Genomic DNA, 16,466 nt, shown 5'->3' with positions numbered 1-16,466 from the left:
AAAGCAGTCGTAACCATTTCATCTCTATGTAGTGTAAGTACAATATTCTGGTAGAGATATCAGTAATATCACAATAATGGGCTGTTATACAGAATTGAAATGTAAGCATGAGTTTTATTATCATACACTAGTCATAGCAAATTTTAGCAGGTATTTGTGGTTAAAATGAACATTAACTCCAAAATTCTACTGAAAACAGCAAGATTACATGGAATCTAGATGCATTTAGAAGATTGAAAGCACACAGCCATATGCAAATGTTCGCCACAAAGGAGCAACAAATCAGTAAAGACTGAATTATTTCTTGAAACAAATCACTGCAAGGTGTGTTGATCTAATATAATTTATAATTCTCTTGGAGAAAAAAAAAACACATTTTGAACCCTTCTACATTGTTGAAATGGCACATGACATGAAGCATAATAGTGATACAGGAGTTTAAGTTGCATGTCATTGCAGGATTAGCACTAGGCTGCAATATCTAGTTGTTATTCTTAAGAGAATCTAGGACACAATGGCAAATGCTCTATACAAAAAGGTAACCTGTGTGTGGAGGCGGAAAACATGGGCATGATTCTCAATAAATACTTAGCATCTGTCTTCACAGAAGATGAGTCGATGCAGACACTGCAGTTGAGGACTGTGAAATATTGGATAGGATAAACATAATGAGAGGGGAAATATTAAGGGGTTTAGCATCTTTGAAAGTAGATAAATCACCAGACCCGGATGAAATGTATCCCAGACTGCTAGGAGAAGCAAGGGAGAAAATAGCAGAGGCTCTGGCCATCATTTTTCAATGCTATCTGGTTTTAGGGGTGGTGCCAGAGGACTGTTAACGTTGTGGCATTGTTTAAAAGGAAGTAAGTGACAGACCGAGTACTTACAGGCCAGTCAGTCTAACCTGGGTGCAAACTACTGGGAAAAACTCAGAGGGACAGTATAAATTGGCATTTAGAAAGGCACGGATTAATCAGGGAAGGTAAGCATGGATTTGTTAAGGGAAGGTCTGTTGACTATTTTGATTGATTTTTTTTTGAGGTAGTAACAAGGCAGGCCGTTTGCAAAAGGAAATTCCAAACATCTACCACCCCTAAGAAGTGTTTCCTAATTTCACTCTGACAACAGCCCCTATTCCTTGGTTCCCCAATCAGCAGAAATAGTTTCTCCCAATCTATCTTATCTGTTCCCCTTAATATCTTGAAATCTTTAATCAAATCACCCCTTAACCTTCCATATTCCAGGGAACACAAATATAGTTTGCGCAATCTCTCCTCGCAATTTGATCCTTGGAGCCCAGGTATCATTCTGGTAAATCTACACTGCACTTTCTCCAAGGCCAATATATCCTTCCAAAGGTGTAGTGCCCAGCAAAGGTGTAGTGCCCAGAACTGCTCACAGCACTGTGGTCTGCCCAGGGCTCTGTACAGCTTGTATACTTTCCTCTGTTAACTGAGGCATAGAATATAAAAACAGGGAGGTCATGCAACAACTGTATAAAACAATAGGTAAGTCACAGCTAGAATACAGTTCTGGTCACCGCATTACAGAAAGGATGTGATCGAACTACAGAGGGTACAAAGGAAATTTACGAGGATGCTGCCAGGAATGGAGAATTTTAGCTATGAGGAAAGACTGAATAGTTTGCAGTTGTTTTCTTTGGAATGAAGGAGGCTGAAGGGTGATTTGATTGAGGTGTAAAAAATTATGAGTAGCCTAGATAAAGTGGATAAGAAAAACCTATTCCCCTGAGCAGAGAGGTCAATAACCAGGGGACATAGATTTCAAGTAATTGGTTGAAGGAGTTGAGGAGAATTTTTTTCACCTGGTTGGTGGGGTCTGGAACTCACTGCCTGAAAGGGTGGTAAAAGCAGAAACCCTCAGCGATTTAAAAAAAATACCTGGATATGCACTTGAGGTGCCGTAACCTACAAGGGTACAGACCAAGAATTGCAAAGTGGGATTAGGCTAGATAGCTCTTTTTCAGCCAGCACAGACACCACTGGCCGAATGCCTCCTTCTATAGCATAGATTTCTGTTTCTATAGTTTCCCAACTACGTGCGATGTATAATAAAATAAAAAATAAGTACTGCAGATGCTGGAAATCTGAAATAAAAACAAGAAATGCTGGAACTACTCAGCAAGTCTGGCAGCATCTGTGGACAGAGAAGCACAGTTAACGTTTCAGGTCAGTGACCCTTCATCAGAACTGGCAAATATTAGAAATGTAACAGGTTTTAAGCAAATAAAGCAGGGGTGGGGCGACAGATAACCAAAGAGAAGTTGTTGATAGGACAAGGTCATAGAGAATAACTGACCAGAAGGTCATGGAGCAAAGGCAAACGATATGTTAATGGTGTGGTGAAAGACAAAGCATTAGTGCCAGAGAGGGCGTTAACTGACAGAATAATGAACAGCCTGGTCCCAAGCACAAACATGAAAAAAACAAACAGCGGGTAGGCACAGTAGAAACAAACTAAACTAAAATAAAATAGACAAATAAAAAAGAAAAAAATAACTAAAATAAAAATAAAAAGGGGGGCCCCATCATACCCTGAAATTACTGAACTCAATATTCAGTCCGGCAGGCTGTAGCATGCCTAATTGGTAAATGAGATGCTGTTCCTCGAGCAGCACGTGATGTATAAACTGCTTTAACATTAGAATGTGGTTGGAGACAGCTGACCAGCAAAAACTATTCCTTTTTTTTTTAAAGTGAGGCATCTGGCTTCCACTCAGCAACATCCCACAGAAAGTTGACTGAGCCTGATCAGCATTCAGGACTATCTACAAATTGGAAGTCATCCAAGCCACTGGTGTTCCATCTGCAATTGTGACTGCTCAATGTCAAGGTCAGACATTCTTCTCCATCTGTCCAACACACATCTCAAACCTTCTTCCTATGCATCTCAATTTTACTTAAGAGCTGACCTAAATAAGCATACCCGCATCATAGGGTATAACTCCTCTCCTTTGTTAAGTAAATGCTTAGTTATATGTCTTCACTATATATTCAACTACATAAAGCCAATGGACACAATTACAAAGATTCACTAAATGATGCAGCCAGAGATTTTTCCAAAATAGATTAACCTTTTTCAGAGCTTTTACAAACCTGTGGTAACAATTTACCTATTCCTTCTCTAGTTGAACCACGCGAATGCCCCAAGGGAGACTCAAGAGGAATGTCTACTGAAAACACAAGATTGTGCCGATCACAGAACTGCAGAACCACAAGTTTGCTTATGCCACAGTGGTTTGTGAGGGGGCTGTAATTCTCAAGCGATTGCCATCTGTTCCTATCCCAAAAACCAGAGTGGAAGCCAACGTCCAATTGGGGCAGCTCCAGTGCATTTGAACTTCCCAATTCCCGCCACTCCTCTGTTTCCCCCCACCTCCCAATTTGTAACATCAATACTGCCATCTTAAAGGGGGGCTCAGAAAGAGTGTGTTTACAAAACTTCTAAGATTAGAGCTGTGCTCTATGCTTTCTATTGTTTGCTGTTCTGTTTATGGATCTTGAATAACATTTCACAGTGCCAGTAAAATGTGCTTTTTTCCCCATACACAAGATAATGGCACTTACTTTTGAGGCCTGAGGATGGTTTTCCACGTTGTAAAGAGGCTTTATAAATGCAAGCTCTTGTTTACGTTATTCTACAATCTTATTTTCTTCTGTTATTGGATGAGTCAATGTCATCTATTTCATTTTATTGCATCTTTGCATTTGGTTCAAATCTGAATTTATTTCTATTGTCCCTGCAATCTACTTTCTTTCACCTAAAAGTGCATGCTGGCCAATAATGATTGGGAGAGGGCAGAATTTAAATTGCAGGAAAGTTGGCCAATGAAATGACTGGCTAAAATAGACATTTTTGAAACTGGCACTGGATGCATGATGACCAGCCCTATATGACTTCAATACACCCAAGTAAATCCATGGATATTTTTTACCAGAGATTCCAACATTACAATTTTTATCCGAACTTTACGGAACTCAGTAGATGATGCATCTATTAAAAAAACGTGTACACTTTGAAAACTGAAGGGTATGCAGTATCGATGTCAAGTATTCACCCCAAAATAAATGCAAAGTAAGCTTCCCTTCTATTTTACCCCAATAATGTATCTTTATTTCACCCTCAGAAAATCACCTCTAATAAATCATCATTGTCACTCCCAAGATTAGCAAGGTATCCCATAATGGTGTGTATATATACTTGACTTCTTAAGTAATTTATTAGAGTGCCAGCATGGTCAGTTTATTGTCATTTCTCACACAAGCTATCTGAAACAGTTTATCTATATTAAGAGTCTTGCATGTAGCATAAATCCATAACCAATTTCCATTCATTGAAATATTCCTAAATGGCCAAATCAGCAATTAAGCACCACCAAAAAACCACCAATCTGGAACCAGAAACTAACGAAACAAAATCAAATTGCCCAAATTACTTCTTCATTGTTTTCAGTTAAAAAATAGCATTTACCACACAACACAGAAAACGCACTTAGGCTCTTTGCCAAGGAGGCCACCAAGATCATCTTCCGGTCCAGAGTCCGCTCCATCGAGCAGGATGAGACGTGCTCGCGTTACTTCTTCCAAAAGGTACAGAGAGAGAGCTCTGTTATCAGCAGCCTGAAGGAAGAAGATGGCTCGGTAACGTCTTCGCTGGAACATCTACAACCTTTTGAGGTAGCGAATTCCAAAGATTCATAACCATTTGAGTGAAGCAATCTCCCATCTCAGTCCTAAGTTATTTCCCCTTATCCTGAAACTGTGCCCGTGTTCCAGAATTCCCAAGCAGGGGAAACAGCCTCTCAGCTTTTACCCTCTCAAGCCCCTTCAGAATCTTGTACATTTCAATGAGATCACCTCTCATTCTTCTAAACTCCACAGAATATAGACCTAATTTACTCAGCCTCTCATCATACGACAACCCTCTCATCCCAGGGATCAATCTAGTGAACTTTGCTGTACTGCCTTCAATACAAGCATATTGTTCCTTAAATATGGAGATCAAAACTGCACATAGACTTCCAGGTGTGGTCTCACCAAAGCCCCATACAATTGTAGCAAGACTCCTTTATTCTTGTATTCCAATCCCCTTGCAATAAAGGCCAACATCCATTTGCCTGCTGAACCTGCATGTTAACTTCTGTGTTCCTTGTACTAGTATACCCAAGACCCTCTGAACAACATTTATAGGTTTCCAAGTTTTGCGCCTTTTAAAAAATATTCTGCTTTTCTATTCTTGCGACCAAAGTGCATAACCTCACACTTCCCAACATTATGCTCCATCTGCCACCTTGTTGCCCACTCAATTAACCCTGTCGATACCTCTCTGCAGCCTGTGTCCTCACAGTTTACACTCCCACCTAGCTTTGCACTGTCAACAAACTTAGATACGTTACTTCCTCTCTTCACCTAAGTCATTAATGTAGATTATAAATAGCTGAGGCCCCAGCAGCCCTATCACACACCTTCCTTTTTGTTCTTCTTCTCCCCCCCCACCCCCCACCCCTCACTTGCTCAAAGCCCATCACATTTCTATCCTTTGCCAGTTCTGATAAAAGGTCACAGACCTGAAACATTAACTTTGTTTCTCTCTCCACAGATGCTGCCAGACTTGAGTATTTCCAGCACTTTGTTTTTATTTCAGATTTTCAGCATCCGCAGTATTTTGCTTTTATTTTAGTGTATAAATCAAAGTTCTTTTTTCTATATAAACTTGTTTAAGTCACAATAAATACGTTATTTATTACATCTAAACATTTGGATAGGTTACATTCAATTCTGGTATAGAGAAGTGGTTTAAGGAATGCTCCTCCAGGATTCACTTATCTGAAAGTTTAGATACTATAAGAAAAGAAAGTTATAATTTTTAATTTTTTGATCTGAATACTTCAGTGCACAATGTTATTATGTGAACCAAAAATAAATCCTTAAATTGAAAAACTCAAAAACCTGCAACATCCCCGCGCCTGCAATTTTCACTTTGAAAGTCAGCAAAGTCAAGGAAAAAAAAAGATAAATCTGATCGGAGGGTGATACAGATGAAGCAATATCAATACAGTGCTTTGTCATCAACAAATCTCCGACCAGCCTTTCAGATCCAGTGTAAGGATATACAAATGTGTTTTTTAAAAATAAAAACGCTAGCACCATAATTCCATGAAAATTCAAATTTAGAATTTTGTTTATCGACAATGATCATAATTATGTTGTGCAACTGATTTTATTCTTGCCGCAGATGATTGTACACAGGACAATGTTGAATTACAGTATCCATTAACACATGTATAATACCAGCTTTAAGAAATTAAAATTTTTACACAATGTCATGAAGACCCTCACCTGCCAAGAATGAGACATATTAATTTAGTCACATGAACATTAATTTTAAACTGTTGCTGGAGTGAAGAGATGACTTGTTTAAAGAAAACAACAGTGGCTGGAAAGCATTTGCATAAGAGACAGTCGCCTAGGAAAAGACAATGGGAACTGCTCACTGATTCAATTAACATAGATCGGTCTGGGCAATGGTGATCCACATCTTGTCGTTGTAAGAGACAGCACTACAGCTCTTCCCCCCTGCCCCCCCCCCCCCCCAACCAAGCGCTTTGGAATTCACAAATGCAGGAGCTTGTTAAAAAAATGAGTCACATGACTAACCTGCTGGCCCAGATCTAGTTTTGAACTGCTCACAGGACAGCTTGGATTAGACTGCAGATTGCAACTGAACTTGGAAGAAGAGAGACTCTCTCCTGGCTAGCTCTCTCTCACTAATCTCTGGATCCACTGAAGTCACTTAAACCTCAAGAGAGAAAAAGACTCCTACATCAAAACAAGTTTTAAAGTGTGCACTGGGCCCCAACGAAACGGTAAGACTTACCTGCAACCAAAAACTCTACCTCGAACTTAAAAGGACCGTCATTTGAAACCCAGCTATTGATTCAAACTTTCCCCTTTATTCTTTCTACTTTTTCTGTCTCTATCTGCGTGTGCTTTTATCGTGTATGCATGCTAGTGTGGTCGCATCGCGTATTTGTAGTCGTTAACCAAATTAGAGTTTAAGATTAATAAACATCCACCTTTCTTGTTTAAATCTAAGACAACCTGTCTGATTGATTTCTTTGCCTTACAATTGGAAAGCAGTGAACAAGGATTCACCACCGGGGATCTAAAAACACGGTGTTTTTAAAATTAAACCCTGTTACGGTTAAACCAGGCAAAGGCTGAAAGGGAACCCCTAGACCCCTTTCTCACCTGGTCATAACAACAAGCAAAATAAAACAAGCAGACTATATAGGCGGTAAATAGACTTCACATTTGATGGTGGCACTGATTCATCGAAATGAAAGCCAACGACTTTTCCTCCTACTGAACTTTATCTGTAACACCTGCCTCCAAAGATCCTTCCCACATAGTACCACATTACCAATTCAATGTACTGAACAATCTGGCACTTACGTAATTTAGGACAATTAGAGCTCAGTCAAAAACACAGGAAATAGGAGCAGGGGTAGACCATAAGGCCCATCGAGCCTGCTCCACAATTCAAAACAATCATGGCTGGATTCAACTCCGCTTTCCCGCCCACTCGCCATATCCCTCGATTCCTTGAGACACCAAAAAAGTGTCTATCCCAGCCTTAAATACATTCAACGATGGAGCATCCACAACCCTCTGGGGTAGAGAATTCCAAAGATTCACAACCCTTCGAATGAAATAATTTCTCCTCATCAGTCCTAAATGATCGGCCCCTTATCCTGAGACTGTGTTCACATGTTTTAGATTCCCCGACCAGCAGAAATAATCTCAAAAATTAAAAAAGGTAAATCTTGTACAACAAATTTTCAGGTTAAAAATGTCAAAAAGAATATTAAAAAAAACTATCAGTTCAAATATGCAGAAGGCCTCAAAAACAGTGCATGTCTGTAACAGCATTCTTGAAATGATGGACAATTATTGGAAGATGCTGTACTGCACAGCCCTGCTTCCTGTCTATAGTTACAATTTCCTGGTTTGATCATATCTACACTTGATATCAGAACCCCTTAAAATGCTACAATCAAGATATCCAGTAGCTTTATCTCTAAAGCGCTGTGCAGATGTGAATTAGTAGTTATCTGGACTAGTTATAATGAACCAGGGCAAAGCAAGATGACTGTTCTGTCAGGCATTTTCCAGTGTTGTTGGCTCACTTACATATTTACACTCTACTGTGAAGGGTTACCAAAGTGGACAGTGGAAGAGGTGGACTCCACTGATCTTGCAAAAAGGGATGTTCATTGAACATAATCTCCAGGAGACATTCATTAGAGCATTTCTACAACAGTTCCCAACCAAGGGAGCACATTTTTTTAAAAAACCATTAAGATTTGCTGCATTCTCAGCAAACTAAAGACAACCCCCACAGGGACTGCATTAAAACAAAACAGCTCTGATCACATTAAAACAACAACCATTGAATGCTTATGGGCACGTCCACGAGAATGTTTTCATGCTGCTAGCAGAATATGATGAATTTTACAAAAACTCATTCTTAAGTGCTCGTTCACTTAAGTAAGATTATTCTGAGTAGAGCCTTATTAAAAATATACTTTATGGAATATATGAAGGGGTAACCACTTTTCCTTTGAAAGAATTTTTCCACAAGTGCCTTCCCTTCGGAGTACAGTAAGCCACACGAGATCACGTTAGAAGTTGGCAAAACGTAATTTTTGTCGCCCTGACATACAAGGTGGGTGGAGATTAATAAGGAGCCGGGACAAATTTTAAGATAAAACCGCTTGTACTATTAATTGATACGTTCGGCAATTTCACATAATGGGAAATATTCCACTGCAATTTATTACATTTGATCTAAAAATGTGCATGTAAACCATCATGAAGGGGGAAAAAATTATAAAAGTGGTCAATTCTTCCAGCTAAAGCAGGATACAGTAACATCGCATGAATTACAATGGGTGGCTGTTAGTGATATTTCGCTCAATGAAAGCAACTGTCAATCCAAAATTACAAGAGAGAACTGAGTGGTAATTTGTGCTTGTCACTGTTATGGGTCAGAACAGTTGCGCTTGTTGTGAGATTTAAAAATGCTGTAAAGCCCCTAAATGAATACACGCATGCACAATTTACCATCTGCATCAGTGCCATAGCCCTTGTACCAGAAGCGGACGACGCTTCTGTTGCAGTGAAGTTTAGACACGGGGAAGGACGGTGGATGATGGCCGCTCCCCTCCCCCCAGCCCGGAGTCAGACACCAATCGCCCGCCCAGCCGCCGACATATTGTTTCTCCGCCATATTACACTCCCTATTCCAGCGCTCAGCCTCACCATCCCGGGGATATCGACACAAGCTGCCAGCTCAGGCCGGCCTGCGCACCCCACCAAGCTCAGGACATCCTGCCCTGGCCGCTACTTCTCACTCTTCATTTCGTTATTCATCTTAAACTTCATTAAAGCCGGGGCGCGCACAACAATCACACTCACTGCAGCCGCTCTCCCCTTCAGGCCGCTGCCTCCTCCACAGCCAAGAGTCTGGGCCCAAGCGACCAGGATTCCCCGTCTCTTTCTCGCTGTGATTCCTGCCCTCGGTCGGTTGAGATTTCAGGCCTAATGTCCAAGCGGGTGGGGGAAGCAAGGCCGCGGCCTAACTGAGGCCTTACCCCGGCCTAACTCAGCCCTCTCTCCAACTCCCTGACGGCGCGCCTTCAGATTCCGCCCCCTCCCCCACTCCGGGTTAGTGGGTGTGTGGGCCGGGAGGCCCGCCAACTGTAAGCCTGCCACTTGCCTGCGGTGCTGCAGCCTGGTGTTTCCCTCCGGTGGCTCCGGCCCCGCCAATTAGGCTTCGAGCCGGCAGCGGCTGCGGGCTGAGCGCGAGCCGGCTTCTCGGGCTTACGTCAGAGCGAGGCGGGCGGCTGCAGCCGGAGCCGCAGGGTACAGGGCAATGCAGAGCAACACAAGACAACAGGGCCACTGAGCCGGGCAAAACCCACAGCAACTGCAACAAAATAACGCAATCTCTAGGAAAAAAAGGAGCGTTACCAACTTTAACTGAAGAGAGAGCCCAATGTGTTTATTTCAATACATTCCGGGGGTTACACAAATACTGCGGGCCCGCCAGAAGTACCTCTCATTGACAATGTTTACTTAGTTTTCTATTATTTCTTTGATATGGTTCCTCCTGATTTGTGTCGCATTAACAAAATACAACAGTTCCTTTAAAGGTTAAATAGGCTCATCCGTGAACAAGAGAAGCTGGAAAGTGAGGAAGATGGGAGTTGTTTGTCACCCCTTAATATTTCTGCACTATTGACATGACCGAATAGTAACAGTCTAGGCAAGAATCAGCTACTTTTCATCAAAACAAACTGAAACACCAGTACCTGAGACAAAGATTGTATGTTGGAAATAAGGCAAGAAACAACTTCAACCAATACTGTAAATACCGATGAGCACCCACAAAATACTTCATTATCAGAACACTGGCCCTCACTAAAACTGCAGATCTGAGACTGCACTGGAGATGTGAATAAAAGAAACTACAGTACTAAAAAAAACTTAGCTCATCTTAAAACTTGCTTATTTTAAGTTTATATGTAACCATAAATGTGGGAAAGTAACTGACAAAATTAAGTTTTTATGTTTAAGATTTAGCTTGGTATGAGCTCTCTTACTTCTGTAATTGTTTAAGGATTTAAAAAAAGTTTCATTCAGAGAAGAATGCACCATTTTATTTTTGATAGATTTGTTGCAACATTTTGTCAACTTTTCTGAAGACAGGTGCCCAAGGGGTGGGCAGGAGGGTTCGGAATGTAGGCAAACCCCTCAATTCAAATACAAACATCGAAGAGTAGAAATTCATCTCAAGCAGTAATGCAAAACGGGCAGTATCGCATCAGTTGCTGATTTATACACAACACCTGATAATTCAGTTCCATTGCTGAACTGAAATCAGGTGCTGCATATAACTGGAGGCTGATCCGATACCACCCATTTAGCATCATTGTCCCAGTTAAACTTCTATCCCTCTGTGTTTTACTCAAATATATTTTCCATAGGTAGTTTTTTTAGAATGTAACAACAGTTATTTAAAGTGAGGCCTTGTGTGAAGATTATTAGCTTGGAAATTTTTGATTAATTGAGTTTGTTTGTAGACTTTGAAATATTCTCTCTGAAATCTTCAAAAAGAGTTGTTGTAGCCAAATAGCAACTTAGTTGGTGAAAAAGGGAAAAAACACTATATATGAAAAAAAAATCAATAACCTAGTTTAGCACCACAGTTGCAAACTATGTACATTATCAACTAAAATAGAGGTGGCTAAACTTAACAATTACTGCAAAAAAAATATTGTGGTAATATGACTAATAACTTATTCTAGTGTTGTTTAATGAGTTGGTTTGGCAGTAAATAGTACAGGGATAGGCAACCCGTGGCTCTGGAGCTGCATGAGGCTCATTAAGGACTGGTGCGGCTCCCAACCTGAATTGATCAAAGCCATTTTGATGGTAATTAAATGGCTTGTTTCAATTTTTTAAACTATTATTAACATTGTACTGTGAGAAAGTATCATTCAATTAACTGTTTTGTAAAAGCCTTTAAAATGTTGCTGAAATGTGTCTCTCTTGTTTTTCATTATTTTTGGCATTTGAGTAACAGCATTGCTCTCTTAAGACATTGCATTTTTGACTAAATTTTAAAACTGGACCTTGTTATTAAGGTTGCTGACCCCTCATTTAGTATATTACTATTCTGCTGCATTATGAAGACAAGAAGGATCTCATGAAGGTACAGTATAGAACTAATACTGAAATACAGCCCGAGGGATGAATTTTGTGGAGGTGGCAGAGGTCCTGCACAGGACCCGAAAGCAGAAAGCAACCATGCTTCGGCCGGCAGTGGTACCTGGGGAAGCGTTTTATTGGCAGCGGCCAGTTATGTGACCGCCGCCAGGCCCACAGTCCAATTCAGGACAGCGGCTCGCCCCAAGAGCAGCTGACTCAATCAGAGGCAGCAGTTTAACAGTGCCCCTGCTAATGATGGCCATTGCTGAGGCTGCAACACCAGGAAGAGGGCACCTCAATGGCTGAGGTGCCCTCAAAGAAAGATAAATGGGGTCGGGGGACGTCGAGGCCAGGCAGGCAGGCCCGGCGATCGTTGTAGGGTGTGGGGTTCGGCCGACTCCACGAGGGCAGCCAATGCTGCCAGGGGAGCCCTCCATGTGCCATAGAGTGCACATAAAGGTGGGGCCTCCCGGAACCTGCTGGGAGGCCGCTAGGTTTCACTGGGCTGTTTCCTTACGTGGCCGCAGTGTTCCCCCCCCCCCCCCCCCCCCCCCCCCCCGGCTTATGCAATATCTTAACCATTCATTTTCTAGGGTCACAGATTAAAATTTACCACTAGGAGAAGGTACCAGATGGAAATCATCATCACGGCACTGTGCCTTAGCAAATTTGCATGCCTTCAGGATAACGAGGCCAGGAAGAGAAGCAATGAAGGAAAAAGGTGAATAAAATCCTAGCAAACCATATCTTGACTGTATTACACTAAACACTGTGCTCTACACACTGATAAATGAGAAACATCTTCAAGGTCACATATACAAGACTAGTAATCTCACAAACCAAACAGCAAGCAGTAGTGAAATGTGATTCTGATTCCAAGCTGGTGGGACAGCTAAGTTGTGGAAATAAATCTCAGTTGATTTTCAATTTATTACTGCAATTTTTCCAAAGAGAATTGAGTGGCAATATATAAGGTTATGTGGAGAGCTGTGGTATCTGCCAAAAGCCAAACCAAGTAATAAAAATCTTGTTTAGATGGCAGATGCGTAATGCCATAGGTAAGACATGAGAGAATACTGCAGGTGTTCTAGTGGATCTATTCTTTTGTAAATGTGAACATTTTATCTTACTTTCTGTTGATGAACTTTAAAAATAAGATGAAATGTTTCCAATCGACAATGCCATTCTGTCTGAATTTATAAAATTGGAATACCGATACGTTTAGTTGTTTTGTTTGAAACATTCACTCAACATGGTAGGAATTACCAATGAACTATATAACAGATAGTAGAACTTGGTGAAATAAATGGTTTGTTTCCAGCTCAGAGTGTATTTCTTTTGCCGTTGACATATTTTCCACATTTTCAAGAAAAAAATGTAAATCTATTTTGGTAATTTAAAACAGTTCAGTAATAAAATCTTACCATGGAATCAACAAACATGATAGGTGGCAAAATGTATAATACTTACCATTATTTAAGTACACAATGCATAACTAACACAAACCACAGTAGCTGCAGTATAATACTACTTAATAAGCCTGTAAATGGCTAGGGCTGTGCCTACATTGGCCAGACTTCTGCTATCAGTAGAGAAAAGCAGAAAAGTCCAGTAGTCTCACATCACCTTAGAGCAAAACATCTGAACTGAAAAGGTGACTAATTCTTTTAGAATGTTAGGGGAACTTGGAATCTGATTCGGTCCATTAGAATCATGTCTACTGAAAATCACTATACAATAAGTATTGATAGCGATCATGAGGGAATCCATAGCCAAGACTACCCTATCGTCCACAATGGAGAAGGATATATGAAAGAGGCTTTAAAATATTAATAAACAATTTTGGCTTTCTATTTTGGAAACTTTTGGATGTGGGTTCAGTTTTTACAACTGTGATGGCCCTTCGATCTGTCACACATATCCCAATAATGCTGATGTAGTTATGTTTATAAATGTAGAAATCTGTTTTGTGACAAGAAGAATTACCCACAACTTAAAGTGTGAATAAAAGTAATTGAAGTAAAACATTTTTATTTGGCATAACCATGTTCCACAGTATGTTATAGACATAATTGGGAAATGATAACAGGACTCTTCCAAGCAACTGTGAGTATTCCAAGATGTACTCTTATCATTTAGCCCAGTATCCAACCTGAGAACAGAGTAGTTTTTCCCAGAAATCAGTCATAATAATCTGTAATACTCACATTTGCAAGGAATTGACACATAAAGCCTAAGATTTCAGAATATCCAGTTCTTCAAGGACATGGGCATAATTGTTTCTCTTCCACATCGTAAATATGCATGCAGTGTCATAATAGAATAAAATTTCTGTGATGTGTAGAACTCATAATCATCTTCTCATTCTGCACAGATATTCATTATAGACTTCAAAGATAAACTACTACTACTGGAAGAGAAATGGATATCTGGTCAGCTGTGATGCTGCCACCACACCACAAAATACGTTCAGATGAGGAAGGCCCATCTTAGATCATCTATCCCAGGAAGGACCTGCAGTCTCTCCATTGCATAATTTAGCTGTTTCTTAAACGATAATGATGGGAAATTTTGAGAACTCCCACCCAGTAGAAACAAAACAGTAACATGCTGAAAATGGTGCAGAATGACCTGTCGCTGTTTGCAATTTTCTTTTGGGCCTACTGCTGGGCAATTGGAATGCCCACCTCAGTCAGGCAGTAGGTATTTTTAATATGCAAATTGACCCAGTTTGCCATTTTAAGTACTGTATGCTATGCATGCTCTCAGCTGACACTCCAGCCAAAGAGGAACCCAGCAGCTACGTTTTATGATATTTTAGTGGCGAAGGGATAAGCAGGAGTACTCCAGCTCCATAAAACCAGCTGCCATCTAGAAAAATCACACCCTCACCTACCACATATCCCAAGAATGAACCATCCAACCCTAAGAATCTCTTCTTTCCGCCCAGAGGCCACCCAGACTTTGCTCGTTTTCTGCCAACTGACGTCAGCCAAATGCAAACCAGGCTCAGCCCTCAAACTGGATCGAGTCTCCTGCAATGAATATTGGGCGGCTAACAGGAACAATTCACCAAATGCCTTGAATATGCCTTTTGGTAGTTTGTCCCAGAAAGGAAGCAAGAAAGGACTTCCATTATTATAGCATCTTTCATGCCTTCAGAATGCCCCAAAATGTTTCACAGCTAGTACTTTTGCACCAGAGCTGTGATTGCATTGTAGTCCTGTTGTCACCATTTAATTTGAAGTGGTATTCTAAATTTTCCTTTTCCATACAGTTTAATATCTGACATACCTATCGGAAGTCCCCACTCAGATACCTCCTTTCAAGCTGTACAGTCAATGTTTCACCAGTCTTTCCCTATAATTCAGTGCTCTGACACCAGTGACCAGTCTTCTGATTTTTCTACGAATAGGAATGTAGGAACAAGAGTAGGCCATTCAGCCCCTTGAGCCTGTTCTGCCATGGCTGATCTGTATCTTAACTCCAAGGTTGCAATGGCACCATTGTTTTATATTGATCAGAAACAGATACAATACTCTAATGTGCCCAGAGGCTGTGCCCCCAGAAAAAGACCACCGGAAACTCAAGTGTTAAGTGTTCCTGAATCTTGGTGGAGTTTACAGCAGTTTTGCTTGACTCCTAGCTTAGTCTGAAAGGTTGAGCAATTTTGGGGCTATTATACCCTACTATTGTTTACTGTTACGACCAGGTGAGCAATATGTCCAGGGGTCTGTTACTATCTTCACCTGGTCTTATTGTAACAGGGTTTAATTTTAAACACACTGTGTTTTGAGCTCCCCCTTTGTGAATTCTTGTTCACAGCTTTCCAATTATAAGTCAAAGAAATGAGCACAAACAGGCTTCCTTTGGTTTAAAGAAGTAAAGTGGAATTTATTAAACTTACTTAAACTCTAATACGGTTCATGCCTATGGATATACAATGCGCCCATGCTAGCATGCACACGCAATATACACATGCAGATAGGAACAGAAAAGAGAAGATAAGATAAATTGGAACAGTTTGGGGCAATATCTTGTTACTGTGCTTCGCTCATGGTATAGTCCTTTTGTAGGTAATTCTTGTGTTTTGTTGGGGCCCTGTATTCTGCCTAAACCTTGTTCACGTAGGAAACTTCTCTCTGAGGTTCACGTGTCTTCACAAGATTCAAGTTTCCTGAGAGATGAGCAGGCAGACAGGAGAGAATTCGTGCTTCAGTTCCAGGAGCACATGGCATTCTGAGTTCAAATTCTGTTTTTCCAATTTAAAATTCCCCGAGTTGGCCAGCAGGTGGTCACGTGACTGACTGGTTTGACCAGGTCTCTTCTGTGTATTGGGGCGGGGACTGGTTCCTTAGATTCAATACTACATGGTACTATGCAAATGTCCTACTAGCCAGGGGCTTGCAATTTTAAGTTTTAATGTTGCTTGGAATTTGTTGTGATCAGCATGTCCTGTGGATAGTGAATCCCCAAAATAAAACAGTGTCAGTTTAAGAAAAAAACCTTGTTTAACATTGTAAGAAGTTAAGCACAAGTAATTTGTAGTTGGAGGGGTAGCGCTGTTAATCAAGGATGGCATTGGTGCAATAGTTAAAGATTACTTTGGTTCAGGAGATCAGGATGTAGAATCGGTTTGGGTGGAGATGAGGAATAGTTGGGGAAAGAAGA

The 16,466-nt window shown here is 40.7% G+C and overlaps 1 protein-coding gene across 3 annotated transcripts in view; it reads right to left on the bottom strand.

Moving 5' to 3' along the window:
* znf711 (zinc finger protein 711) overlaps positions 1–10,068 on the bottom strand; it is a 73,511-nt gene extending 63,443 nt beyond the window's left edge. Inside the window, exon 1 of one of the 3 annotated variants that reach the window (XM_068047683.1) lies at positions 9,501–10,068. The gene's annotated coding sequence lies outside the window, so the exon portion shown is untranslated. The remainder of the gene's footprint in view (positions 1–9,500) is intronic. The other 2 variants (XM_068047682.1, XM_068047681.1) reach the window with 2 other exon arrangements.
* Between the last annotated feature and the right edge of the window lie 6,398 nt (positions 10,069–16,466).

Source organism: Heterodontus francisci, chromosome 15, assembly GCF_036365525.1.
Source record: "Heterodontus francisci isolate sHetFra1 chromosome 15, sHetFra1.hap1, whole genome shotgun sequence".
Taxonomy (NCBI): Eukaryota; Metazoa; Chordata; class Chondrichthyes; order Heterodontiformes; family Heterodontidae; genus Heterodontus; species Heterodontus francisci.
Note: the sequence above shows the minus strand (reverse complement) of the source record. Positions and strands in the feature narration are given on the sequence as shown.